This window comes from Lactuca serriola, chromosome 5, assembly GCF_051521515.1.
Source record: "Lactuca serriola cultivar US96UC23 chromosome 5, Lser_US96UC23_V15, whole genome shotgun sequence".
In the NCBI taxonomy this organism is placed as follows: Eukaryota; Viridiplantae; Streptophyta; class Magnoliopsida; order Asterales; family Asteraceae; genus Lactuca; species Lactuca serriola.
The window spans coordinates 231,706,806-231,719,161 of NC_136412.1; the positions used below are offsets into that span (position 1 = coordinate 231,706,806).

General features: G+C 37.3%; 1 non-coding gene across 1 annotated transcript; it reads left to right on the plus strand.

The window, feature by feature from the left end:
• Window positions 1-6,871: 6,871 nt before the first annotated feature.
• On the plus strand, window positions 6,872-6,978 carry LOC145055846 (small nucleolar RNA R71). Its single transcript, XR_013685395.1, has one exon. It is a non-coding gene; the product is annotated as a small nucleolar RNA R71 (small nucleolar RNA).
• The last annotated feature ends 5,378 nt before the right edge of the window (window positions 6,979-12,356 follow it).

Here is a 12,356-nt window from a genome sequence, read left to right on the forward strand (position 1 = left end):
CGTGTCGTGTTCGTGTTTAAAATTCGACACGAAATTGACATGATTTAGTATTTATTTGTCGTGTTTTTTGTGTTTGTGGTGTTCTTGTGTTATGTATGATTAAATATTAAATAAATAAACTAATTTTTTTTATTATGTTATATTTTTCGTGTCGTGTCGTGTTTGTCGTTTCCTAATCGGTTCGTTTTCGTGTTAGTTAAAAAAAAAACACGACATCGTTGATGTGCACAAAAGTACCCACAAATTTTAATATTTATAACCTAACTAACTAAAACTAACTATGCACTTATAGGCAGTGTACCTAATCAGATTACAGTATAGCTTGGGTAAGTCGGGTGTCGATCACAGGGAACGGTGTTACTAATTAATCTACTTACTATTAAATTAACCTAATTATTAACAAGTTAAAAAGGATTTTATCCGATTTTACAAGATTAGATGAACTTAAATCAAATTCAATAAGTAAAAACACACTCTTGTTTAGTTTGAATCCACTTCTTCCTTATGGCTAGCTAATGATTATGGATTATTAAGTTGCTTTTTAGTTGTATTAGTAATTTTAGTTCTAACTTTACCAATAATTTAACTAATTCATGTCAAACCATGTATGTTCACACACAATTAAACACATAACTAATTATGAATATAAATATGCTATGTAAGATTTGTTATATAAACGTAATTATAGTCAAAATACGCGTTATCTAGCACAGCTAAGCTTATCCACTATAATTACTAACTAAGATTGGTCAATCCTAGCTCTAACAATTCAATGTTCACTAAATCATTAGGTAAACAAGTTCATGCATTTAATGGCCACTAAGCTACACAGAACATGCAATAAAGTAATTAAAGCAACAAACATAAGCATGCTAGGTAATACAAATCAAACACAAGCAATTTTACCAACTAAATAAATCCATAAAAATTGAGCTATTCATAAGTTGGAAGCTTCATCTAGCTAAACAAGAGTAGCTAGATTCAGCTGCTCATCATAGCAACTAACAACCTAACACAAATTAAAGTAATAAAAAGCATGTTCTTAATTAACTAAAATATAGACCTTTACTCTTTTTGGTGTTGAAAACCTTTTTCCGGAACCTTTCTTTCGCTCCAAATCGCCTTCTAGAACTCCTTTCTTCAGCCAAAAGTTTCCTCTATTCGTAATGGTCAAGGATTTATATAGTTGCTGATATCCATAAATTCACGTCGTGAATAATAAGAAATTCACGTCGTGAGTTGTAGATAACCGTGCCCGTCAAGGATTCCTTCACCCGCGTACATATCTTCTAGAATCAACTATTCATGTCGTGAATTCTTTAATTCTCACGCCGTGAATGATCTTTTTCCAGATTTTCTTCACTTTTAATCTCTTAATTCCCAAAGTTTCTTTCTTTAATGCTTTTAGTCCCTTTTCTTCAGAATGTCTTCTTTTTTGCTGTAAATAACATTTAAGCTCATAAGAACCATTATTCTAAACAAATTACCAACTTTTTAATAAAAATGCACTTAAATATTGCCTAAAAATAAGTATAAATATGGCAATATCAAAATACCCCACACTTAGGCTTTGCTTGCCCTCAAGCAAATTTAAACTTAACCCTTGATTACTAACATCACATAGAACAATCCGACTCTAGCTCAGCCATTATGCCAAGACTTCAACACATGCATTTGTGTCTAAAATTTTCCTAAAGTACCCCCATACTTTAAATACTCACAATCTTCATAAACACTTGCCCACTTTTTCCGAACAATGCTCATTTTATGCAACCCTCCGAATCCATCCGCAGAAAACCTCCTTATCCTTAAGGTATTTTTAGTTGAGGAAACTAAGCATACATAATCTAGAATTACAATCTATGATACCACTATGGAGCTCTTTTGGAATTCTTCACTTCCTTGATAATTTGATCTTTGATTTCTTTGAATTCACCACCTTTGTTGTTTGATTTCTGGTATCTTCAACTTTTTGGAATTTCTTGGAATTTTGATCTTTTGATCTTCACTTTATTTGCTCCAAAATTCTTCAAAATTTTCTTGCAACTCTCTTTTTTTTACATGTACCTCACTTTTTTTCACTCAAATCCCTACATGCTTAAGCAGAGGCGCTTAACCTCAACCTTTATTGGTTAATGATAATAATTTTCCTGGATACATTTCAGGTTTAGGCTGCTAAACATATTGCATCCCTCAAACCAAGCGGGGTTATGTTTTTGTTCCATGATTTCACTAAAATAAGGGAGGCCACAAATGCACTATAACGTATATTGGCTCAATTGAACATTTGAACTTTTATCGGATCATCCCATATAACACTAGCAACTACATTTTATTATTATTACTAGATTCAATTATTAAAAATTTCAATTTTTAAATTTTTAAAATTTCAAATTCTATCATTATCTAGCAATTTACTTTTTCTACCCCTACCCCACACTTATTTCATACAATGCCCTCATTGTATGCATCAAAATTAAAGAAAATTAAAGAAAAGGGAGAAAAAGGAACAGACTCCCCTGGGATAGTGGCGTGAACATCTCCAAAAAATGTGGAAAATGTGCATCTTGAATATGGACTCCAAAAATAGAAACTTGGATCTTGAACTCGCGAAATAAGGAGTATACTGGCAAAACATGAAATCGAGCCTTCAATCGTCTTCAAATATGGTGTAAATCTCCAAAAGTAGAATGACCAATGTGGGAAAGCATACGCCACATTGTATGGTGGTAAAAATGAGCCAAAATAATCTTGAATATATTGACAAGAAGAATAGCATCAACCCATAGAAGACTAAAATGTCAAGGGCCTTGAAATTATAAAAATCTCATATTCACGACGTGAGTCTGAGACAATTCACGACATGAAATCAAAACTACGCGTGTTCTGAGAACCTCCTGATAACTGACTCACGACGTGAATAATAAAAGTTCACGTCGTGAAAACCGGGCAGTCAGAAAAACATTGCCAATTCTTCTTCTAATGTCTTAATGTATTAAGACTCTTCTAAATTCATCAGTTTATGACTCTTTCGCTGACTCTCCACTCTCTTGACTCACCCCACACTTATTTTAAAAATATGGGTCTCGACTCTCGGCGTTAAACACTCCCGGCTAAAAACGTACGCATTCATAATTCGCTATCCTCTCAAGGCGCTCCTAGCAATTTCTGAGAAACAACCAATCAACGAAAAATAAAAGTGACATAATATGCAAAGTAGTTCTTACAATCCCATAAAAACAAACTAAAGAAAACTAAAAAACAAATCACACAAAATAAAAATAAATAAAGATCAATCATCCTCCTCCTCTTCATGTGCTCCACTGGTTCCAACGCCATCACCTCCGCGTCCACCATACTCCGACCATCGTGGGCAAATCGGGTAATGATACCCTAAATGAGGTGGCTGCCCCACCCCAAGATGCCGGACAACATTTTCTATAGTGACGCCTATGCAATTCACACTCAACGATAACTGGTCAAAGTAACCAGCCATATCACTCCCAAAAGGCGCACCAACCATGGAAGCAGGTGGGTGTATCGGCTGCCCGCGGTGTCCTCTTCCTCTCACGTTCCTGCGCCTCGGTCTCGGATCTGGCGCAGGTCGGTCGGCCGGCTGATCATCCTCATCATCACCCTCAACATCTGATGGAACTATGCCCTAATGCGAACCAAAATTTCTGACCACCCGCATAGTTTCCAAATACCCCATACCAAAGTCATGCTCGTCCACACATGTCATGGATCTAGTAATATCGGGAACAACCAAATGATAAGAGCGGGCCAAACGGGTAACAAAATGCCCCGCACAAATGGGGCTCCCAGGGCACGAACTCGTGGCAGACCCGGCCAGAAAACAGGCTAGAAATACGGGTGCAAACCCGCAACCCCAGCTGGAACCTCTCTTCTTGGAGCCATTCCTGCAAAAACAAGGAAAAAAACACAGCCAAAACAATAATCCTCAAATTAGACATAAAGAAAAATGAATTCTGTTCAGCCCCATAATTCACGTCGTGAATCCTGTAAGATTCACGTCGTGAATTCGTAATCCCAGAAGGCAGAATCGTAACAATCGGGGAAAAATCCAGTCAAAATATCCTTGGGTTTTACTCCTATACTACTTCCAAACACTTAGCATGAACATTCAAAGGTTATTACGAAATGTAAAGAATTAATTTCGTCATTTAACAAACCCTAACCCTAAGTTCATCTACGAGAGCAAAAATTAAACTTAATAATCAATAATTAGTACCTTTGTTGGAAGTATTACGTAAGCACAAGGAAGATTAGTGGAGTTGTCGGCTAAAATCGCAGCAATGGGGACCAAGGGGGGACCAATTTCTGCTTCCACTTCGTGAACAATAAACAATTGAAAGGGTTTACTGGTTTCCAGGGACTTATTCTGTCGTCCCATACTTTTGAAAATTCACGTCGTGAATTCTGTAAGATTCACGTCGTGAATAGTGACTGGGCTTAAGTTTGGGCCATGTACTCACGGACTGATCTTGGGCTTGCTAGTCTAATGGGTTAAGCCATATCATGGATTATGTGTCCGGTTCATTCACGATTCACGTCGTGAATTGCTAATAATTCACGTCATGAATAAAGTGTGGAAGAAAAATCAATTTTGACTAAGTTCTCAATTATTACTACTTCCATTTTAAGGTCCCTACATTATGTTCTAATAGAGTTGGATGACATGATCTAAGTTTTTAAAACTAAAATGCAAAAAAGAAAAGGAAAAATTTTGCAAACCAAACTCGGGTTGCCTCCCGAGAAGCGCTTCTTTTTCTTGTAGTCTTGAGCTGGACTCCGTGCCTCCTACGTTGAGTCCTCGGAAGAATCCACCATTAGGATATTTTGTTCTTTGAATCGCCTCTTGTAAGCTTGAACTCGCCTTTTGTATGCCTTCTTCGAATTTTCTTTTTTAACTTTCACCTCTTCTTCAAGCTTGCGTTTGGTACCTTTAGTTTCTTCCTTGCACTTCATCACATCCTCCTCCTCTCTCACCACCGGCTTTGTCACTCTTGAAGTGACCTCCTCTTCTTTCACCACCGGCTTTGTCACTCTTGAAGTGACCTCCTCTTCATCACTTGTCATCTCCTCCTCTTCTTTGCTCACCCAAGAAGGTGGACTCTTGTAAGCTATGACTTCAACCAAAAATGGAACAGATGCTCTAGGTTTTGTTCTTTTGACTTGATGAACTGCCTTGATCTCTTCTTCCATAAGCTTTTCCAGTTCTTCAAGTTCATTATCTTCATTGATTGTGAACACCTCTTCTTGAACATGTTCCTTTGGGAAGCCATCTTCTATCCCAAAAACTTCTTTTTCATCTCCAACTCTCAAGGTGAGCTTGGACTCGCGAATATCAACCAAAGCTCCAGCAGTGTTAAGCAATGGACGACCAAGGATAATTGGAACATCGGGATCTTCCTTCATATCCAAAACTACAAAATCTATTGGAAAAACAAATTTTCCAATTTTCACCAAAATATCCTCCACTATGCCCCAGGGTTGTGTTACTGAACGGTTCGCCATGTGAATCGTCATTTTTGTAGCCTTCATCTTCTGAATTTCCAATTTTTGATAAAAAGAGTAAGGCATCAGATTAATGCTAGCCCCAGAATCGGCTAAAGCATTAACCTTCATTTTGTTGCCAAATTCACACGGAAGAGTGAGGCGTCCAGGATCTCCCATCTTTTTCAGTGCCTCTCCCAATACAGCTTTTGAGCTTTGTTCACTTAGAACCACCTTAGAATGCTTCTTTAATTGCTTGCAAGTGTCAATCAAATTTTGCAGTAATTTTTGATGCTCGGGAGTTTTGGATAAGGACTCGACAAAGGGAGTATTAATCGGGATCCCCTTCACATGCTTGACAAACTCTCTATGCTCTCTCTCCGGTGGATTAAGGGTAGCTTGGGAAGGAAATGGCAAAGGTGGCTGATAAACCGAACTAATTACAGAATTTTTCTGTTCATGACGGGCCCACTTCGTGAACATATAAGGTTCACGTCGTGAATTCTGGAACTCAGCAGCTTCATGATTTTCGAGCTTGGTCTTCTTCATCTTTGGATCGGGCTGCTGTGGTTCTTCTTCCAATGCCTCCAGGAACTCAGAGATGGCTTCTTCTTCGGTGTCTATGGCCATTACATGAGATTGGGTCTTCGTTTCGGTATTTTTCGGGGATAACTTCTCATGAACTAGAGTGGCTAGTTGACCAACTTGAACTTCAAGGTTATGGATGGAGGCTTGCTGATTCTTAATTAAATTTTGATGTTCATTAATAGCAGAACCAGTGGCATCGTGTCTCTTTTCCGAAGCTTCGATAAACTTCATTAACATAGTCTCTAGATCGGGTTTCTTCTTGGCTGGTGGCTGCTCCTTTTGATAAAAGCCTCGACCTGTCTGCTTATACCTCTCTTCTTTTTGCTTCTTATACTCTTCATATGGCAGCCACTCCTTCTTGGGTTTCCTCCAGTCCTCATCAAACTTATCCCCACTCGAGTAGCACACTTGAGCTTTTCTGTTCCCAAACTCATCTATATTGTAGTCCTTTGTCAAGTGTAGACCACTACATCTCTCACAACCCACTCTTATGGCATGTATTGACTAGTCCATTTGTGTTATCCTTTGATCCAAATTATTCAACATGGCCATCACAGCTGCTATTTCTTCAATTTGGGCTCCTCCACTGCTTTTGATTCCATCTTGCCTATGGTTGTGGTATTCGCGAGAGTGCTTCGCGAATTCTTCAATCAGGTCCTTAACCTCCCTTGGATTTTTCTTTGTCAAAGGTCCTTGAGAATCAAGGAGTTGTCTCGTCATAACGTTGACCCCATCATAGAAGATTGACATCTCTTGTTGCACATTTAGATCATGCTGAGGGCAATTTCTGAGCAAGCCCTTGTACCGCTCCCATGCTTCGTATAATGACTCCCCCGGCTGTTGCTCAAAGTTAGCTATTGCCTTCTTGAGTTTGGCTATCTTGGATGGCGGGCAAAACTAGTCCAGGAATTGCTCACGCATTTGAGCCCAAGTGGTAATTGTACCCGATGGAAGTGCTTTTAACCACTCCTTAGCAGCTCCTTTGAAAGTGATGGGAAGCATCCTAAGAAAGACTGTGTTTCTGTTGACATTTGGGACATTGAAGTAGTCCGCAATGTCGTTGACTTCATCTAGATGTTTAAAAGCATCCTCATGATCTTTCCCAAAAAATGGGATATCCTTCAGTGCAGTCAAAATGTGCCCCTTCAACTCGAATGTGGCAGTGGCAGGTATTGCGGGTTAGACTAAACCGGGACCCATATCTTCACGGATCGGCTTCTTGTAAGCTCCCATAGACATCTCTTCAATTGTTGCCATCTCGTTCCTTGGCTCATTCTCGGGTTCGCTCGTGTGTTCTTCAAATTCCGGCTCGGTATCGTATTCGGACTCGGTTTGGACGGGTGTTTGATCCAAGTGCTCAAAGTTGCTCTTGTGCCTCTCAGGTGAACTTGATTCTCCTGTCTTCTTTCCTGACTTCCTTGAAAAAGTTGACTTCAATTCTTGTAAGGACGTATTTTTCTTGTGAATTGCAGACTCGGGATCTTCAAATGGTGGCACCAGGGGTGTGTTTGAGCCTCTGGTCATGAACTCCTGCAACTTGCTAACCTAAAAAAAATGTAAAACTGAACTAAAATAAGAAAATACTAAAAACTGAAATCTCAGCTTTCACGTCGTGAGTTTATTAAAATTTACGTCGTGAATTCTGTGATAGAAACAGAAAACAAAATTTTTGTTATATGCTAATCAACTAAGCTAAGCTAACAAAGTTCAATACCCAATTAACCTTTTTGCAGATTTTATTCCACAAAAAGGGGTCGATTAATCTAATGTAACTAAATAAACTAATAATCTACGCCGCTCCCCGACAACGGCGCCAAAAACTTGATGTGCACAAAAGTACCCACTAATTTTAATATTTATAACCTAACTAACTTAAACTAACTATGCACTTATAGGCAGTGTACCTAATCAGATTATAGTATAGCTTGGGTAAGTCGGGTGTCGATCATAGGGAACGGTGTTACTAATTAATCTACTTACTATTAAATTAACCTAATTATTAACAAGTTAAAAAGGGTTTTATCCGATTTTACAAGATCAGATGAACTTAAATCAAATTCAATAAGTAAAAACACACTCTTGTTTAGTTTGAATCCACTTCTTCCTTATGGCTAGCTAATGATTATGGATTATTAAGTTGGTTTTTAGTTGTATTACTAATTTTGGTTCTAACTTTACCAATAATTTAACTAATTCATGTCAAACCATGTATGTTCACACACAATTAAACACAGAACTAATTATGAATATAAATATGCAATGTAAGATTTGTTATATAAACGCAATTATAGTAACAATACGCGTTTTCTAGCACACTTAAGCTTATCCACTATAATTACTAACTAAGATTGGTCAATCCTAGCTCTAACAATTCAATGTTCACTAAATCATTAGGTAAACAAGTTCATGCATTTAATGGTCACTAAGCTACACAGAACATGCAATCAAGTATTTAAAGCAACAAACATAAGCATGCTATGTAATACAAATCAAACACAAGCAATTTTACCAACTAAATAAATCCATAAAAATTGAGCTATTCATAAGTTGGAAGCTTCATCTAGCTAAACAAGAGTAGCTAGATTTAGCTGCTCATCATAGCAACTAACAACCTAACACAAATTAAAGTAATAAAAAGCATGTTCTTAATTAACTAAAATATAGACCTTTACTCTTTTTTGTGTTGAAAACCTTTTTCCGGAACCTTTCTTTCGCTCCAAATCGCCTTCTAGAACTCCTTTCTTCAGCCAAAAGTTTCCTCTATTCGTAATGGTCAAGGATTTATATAGTTGCTGATATCCATAAATTCACGTTGTGAATAATAAGAAATTCACGTTGTGGGTTGTAGATAACCGTGCCCGTCAAGGATTCCTTCACCCGCATACATATCTTCTAGAATCAACTATTCACGTCGTGAATTCTTTAAGTCTCACGTCGTGAATAATCTTTTTCCAGATTTTCTTCACTTTTAATCTCTTAATTCCCAAAGTTTCTTTCTTTAATGCTTTTATTCCCTTTTCTTCAAAATGTCTTCTTTTTGGCTGTAATAACATTTAAGCTCATAAGTACCATTATTCTAAACAAATTACCAACTTTTTAATAAAAATGTACTTAAATATTGCCAAAAAATAAGTATAAATATGGCAATATCAATCATGTCGCGTCGTGTTCGTGTTACGTAAAACCTTGTCGTGTTGTGCCGTGTCAGACAAAAACATGACACGATGACCCGATTTCCACCCCTAGGCGAGTCCGCATCCAACTTAAGCGCGTGAGTACGCGCAACGTACTCTTCAGTACACCTAGTGTACTCATTTGCCACAATTATCTTATAATTGATTAAACTTGACAACTTGGAATAGAAGAAGGGTTTAAGAGATGCACCTGAATTTTGAGATGTTACAAATAGACTTGATCTTGGCCACTGGCGAGAAGGTCTCATCATAGTTAACTCCTGGCGTTTGAGTAAAGCCTTTTGGCAAACAGCCGTGCCTTGAACGTGTGTACCTTTCCATCCATGTCGGTCTTTTTCTTGAAGATACATTTGCACCCAACTATCTTACGGCCTGGTACATTGTCAACCAAGTTCCAAACTTGATTGTCATACATGGACTGGATCTCGCAGTCCATTTCCTATTTCCGTTTAGCAGACTTAGAGCCCACCATGGCTTCCATGTAGCTAGAAGGCTCATCCAAATTTACTAGTGTACTATCACTGATAAACGTATCACCATCTCTAGTAATATGATATCCATAAAACTCTTGTTTCATTCTAACTCGAGTGGAACGCCTAAGAGGTAACGACTCGTCAATTGGTTCAACAAGAATTTATTCCTCAGTTTGAGCGCTAGTGTTAGAGGTTCCTTCATCACTTGACTCTTGAATTTCTTCAAGATAAATTATACTCCCACTGTCCTCTTTGCATATGAGTTCCCTCTCGCGGAAAACTCCCCTTCATGCTATGAAGACCACGTTCTCACCAGGTCTGTAAAATAAGTATCCAAAGGACTTCTATGGGTAACCGATGAAAATACATTGCTCAATTCGAGGTTCAAGCTTGTCGTGAGTCTCTCGTATAACGAAAGCTTCACAAACCCAAACCTTGATATGTGCCAACGAGGGAACCTTCCCTATCCACATCTCGTGAAGTGTTTTGGCAACTTTCTTTGTAGGGACTAGATTAAGGATATGGACGGCAATCTCCAAGCCATACCCCTAGAACGATATCGGAAGCGAAGCTCAACTCATCATTGAACGAACCATGTCCACCAAGGTTCGATTATGCCTCTCAGCCACACCATTTAGTTGTGGTGTCCTAGGAGGTGTCAATTGTGAAACGATTCCTCATTCCTTGCGATCGTCGTGGAACTCGATACTAAGATACTCACCACACCTATCTGATATAAGCATCTAGAGAAGGTTTCTAGTGAGAGAAAACATATCTGAGATGGATTTCAGAGAGAAAAAGTAGATCTGAACACAAAAATTCAAATAAACACGAAATATTTCTTTTAATACTCTTCCAGAACACGATTCAAGAACAAATTAGATGAAATAATGAGTAGAAGATAACAAAACTGAAAAAGATTTTCAATAAAACAAAGTAGTAAACTTTTTCTTTTTAGAAAACTTACAAAACTTGAAGAACAAGGTGAGATTCATGATAAAATATCGCCATAAACAAGATCGATTCTTGCAAAAATCGCTGAGATCTACAAGAACCCGCTCTGATACCACTTGTTAGGAATAAATCTGAGATGACGATTGCGGAATATCAAGAACAATCAAGAATCAATAACCAACATATGCAAGTAATCTGATAAAGGTTTTTGTGTATATTGATTATCTCATGAACGTACAGAGAAAAACCCTAATTTGGTAAAAAGCCTTATACAAAAAGCTAACCTAATGATTATTGATAGGGAACAATAAATATATGCCATAAATATAAAATCTATGTCTAATATAAACCCAATGCCTTATAAGAGCTCGATTAAGAACTTCTACTATAAAGGCACCGTAGGGAATCATAAAATGATTAACCCTAAAAAGGCTTCCCAAAATAACCAAATATGCCAAATCAGTTTCAATATCTCAAATACTCAACACCATTAAAAGTCTATGGTTTACAAGTCCTAAAGTCCTTGTACTTTCATTCGTTCCTATCAATTCCTCTCTCTAGGTGGTTCCTCTTAACCACTTGTGATTCATCTTGACCTGCAGTCCTACTATAACTCCCTTCTTTTGACCGACCTTCATTTAACACTCGTTCATCAACCGGTGCACTAACTTCTCTCCTATTCCCTTGGATTAATTGTCTAGTCTCCTTCATTTGCTCATATAGTGTTTCCCAAATCATGTCTTGAACTCCTGCCATTCTGATTCATCCAGCTACTTGCACGACCTATGGTGCACGCTTAGTCATACGTTAGGGTGCAGGCTATTGATTTATGTTATCATTTCTTAGTCCGCTATGAGTTCTCACCATGATGTTTTGTACACCAGAACAATCGTTTAAGTGTACTGGAACACGAGTATATTATGATGGGGAAGGCTTTAATTATGTTTAGGTGCATAATCTTCCTTATCACCCCAAAAAATTATATTCCAGTTCTAATACATTAATTTATTCATTTAGAATCTTGAACGCATAAAATTTACAAATGAAGGTCAGCAATAGACCTTAGATCTACTCAAGTAATAACATTCTAGGTAGGCAAACCTAAGGCATGTTTTATAATTCATTTAGCATATAACAACAAATTAGGTATCTTATCCTAAAGCAAGCTAGTGCTTGTGTCAATTCTTGTATATTACCTTAAAATATAATAGACACAGATCTCACGATCATCGCTTAACATTCTAAGTTTAAGTCTATACTTTACAAAAATTCCTAATTCGCTTAAACTAATGCTCTGATAACAACTGCCACATCCCCAATTTTATGACTGGTTAAAAACATTTTCTTTATGTTTATTTAAAATAGAGTATTCTTTTATTAGTGCAGAATTTTCCCCAAAACATTATTAATGTGAAATGATATCAATATCAAAAGTATTTCCGAAGAAGCATTTTTTATTCATATTTAAAAGTTTGGTATGTCATGACTGAAACAGAAACATAAGCATAAACTAGTTTTTACAAGCTTACATCAATTTATTTAGTGCCCTAAAACTCCTTAAATCTATCGATATATTCAATTGTCACTATCGTTGTACCTTTGTATTGCTACCTGTGATACATAAAAAATA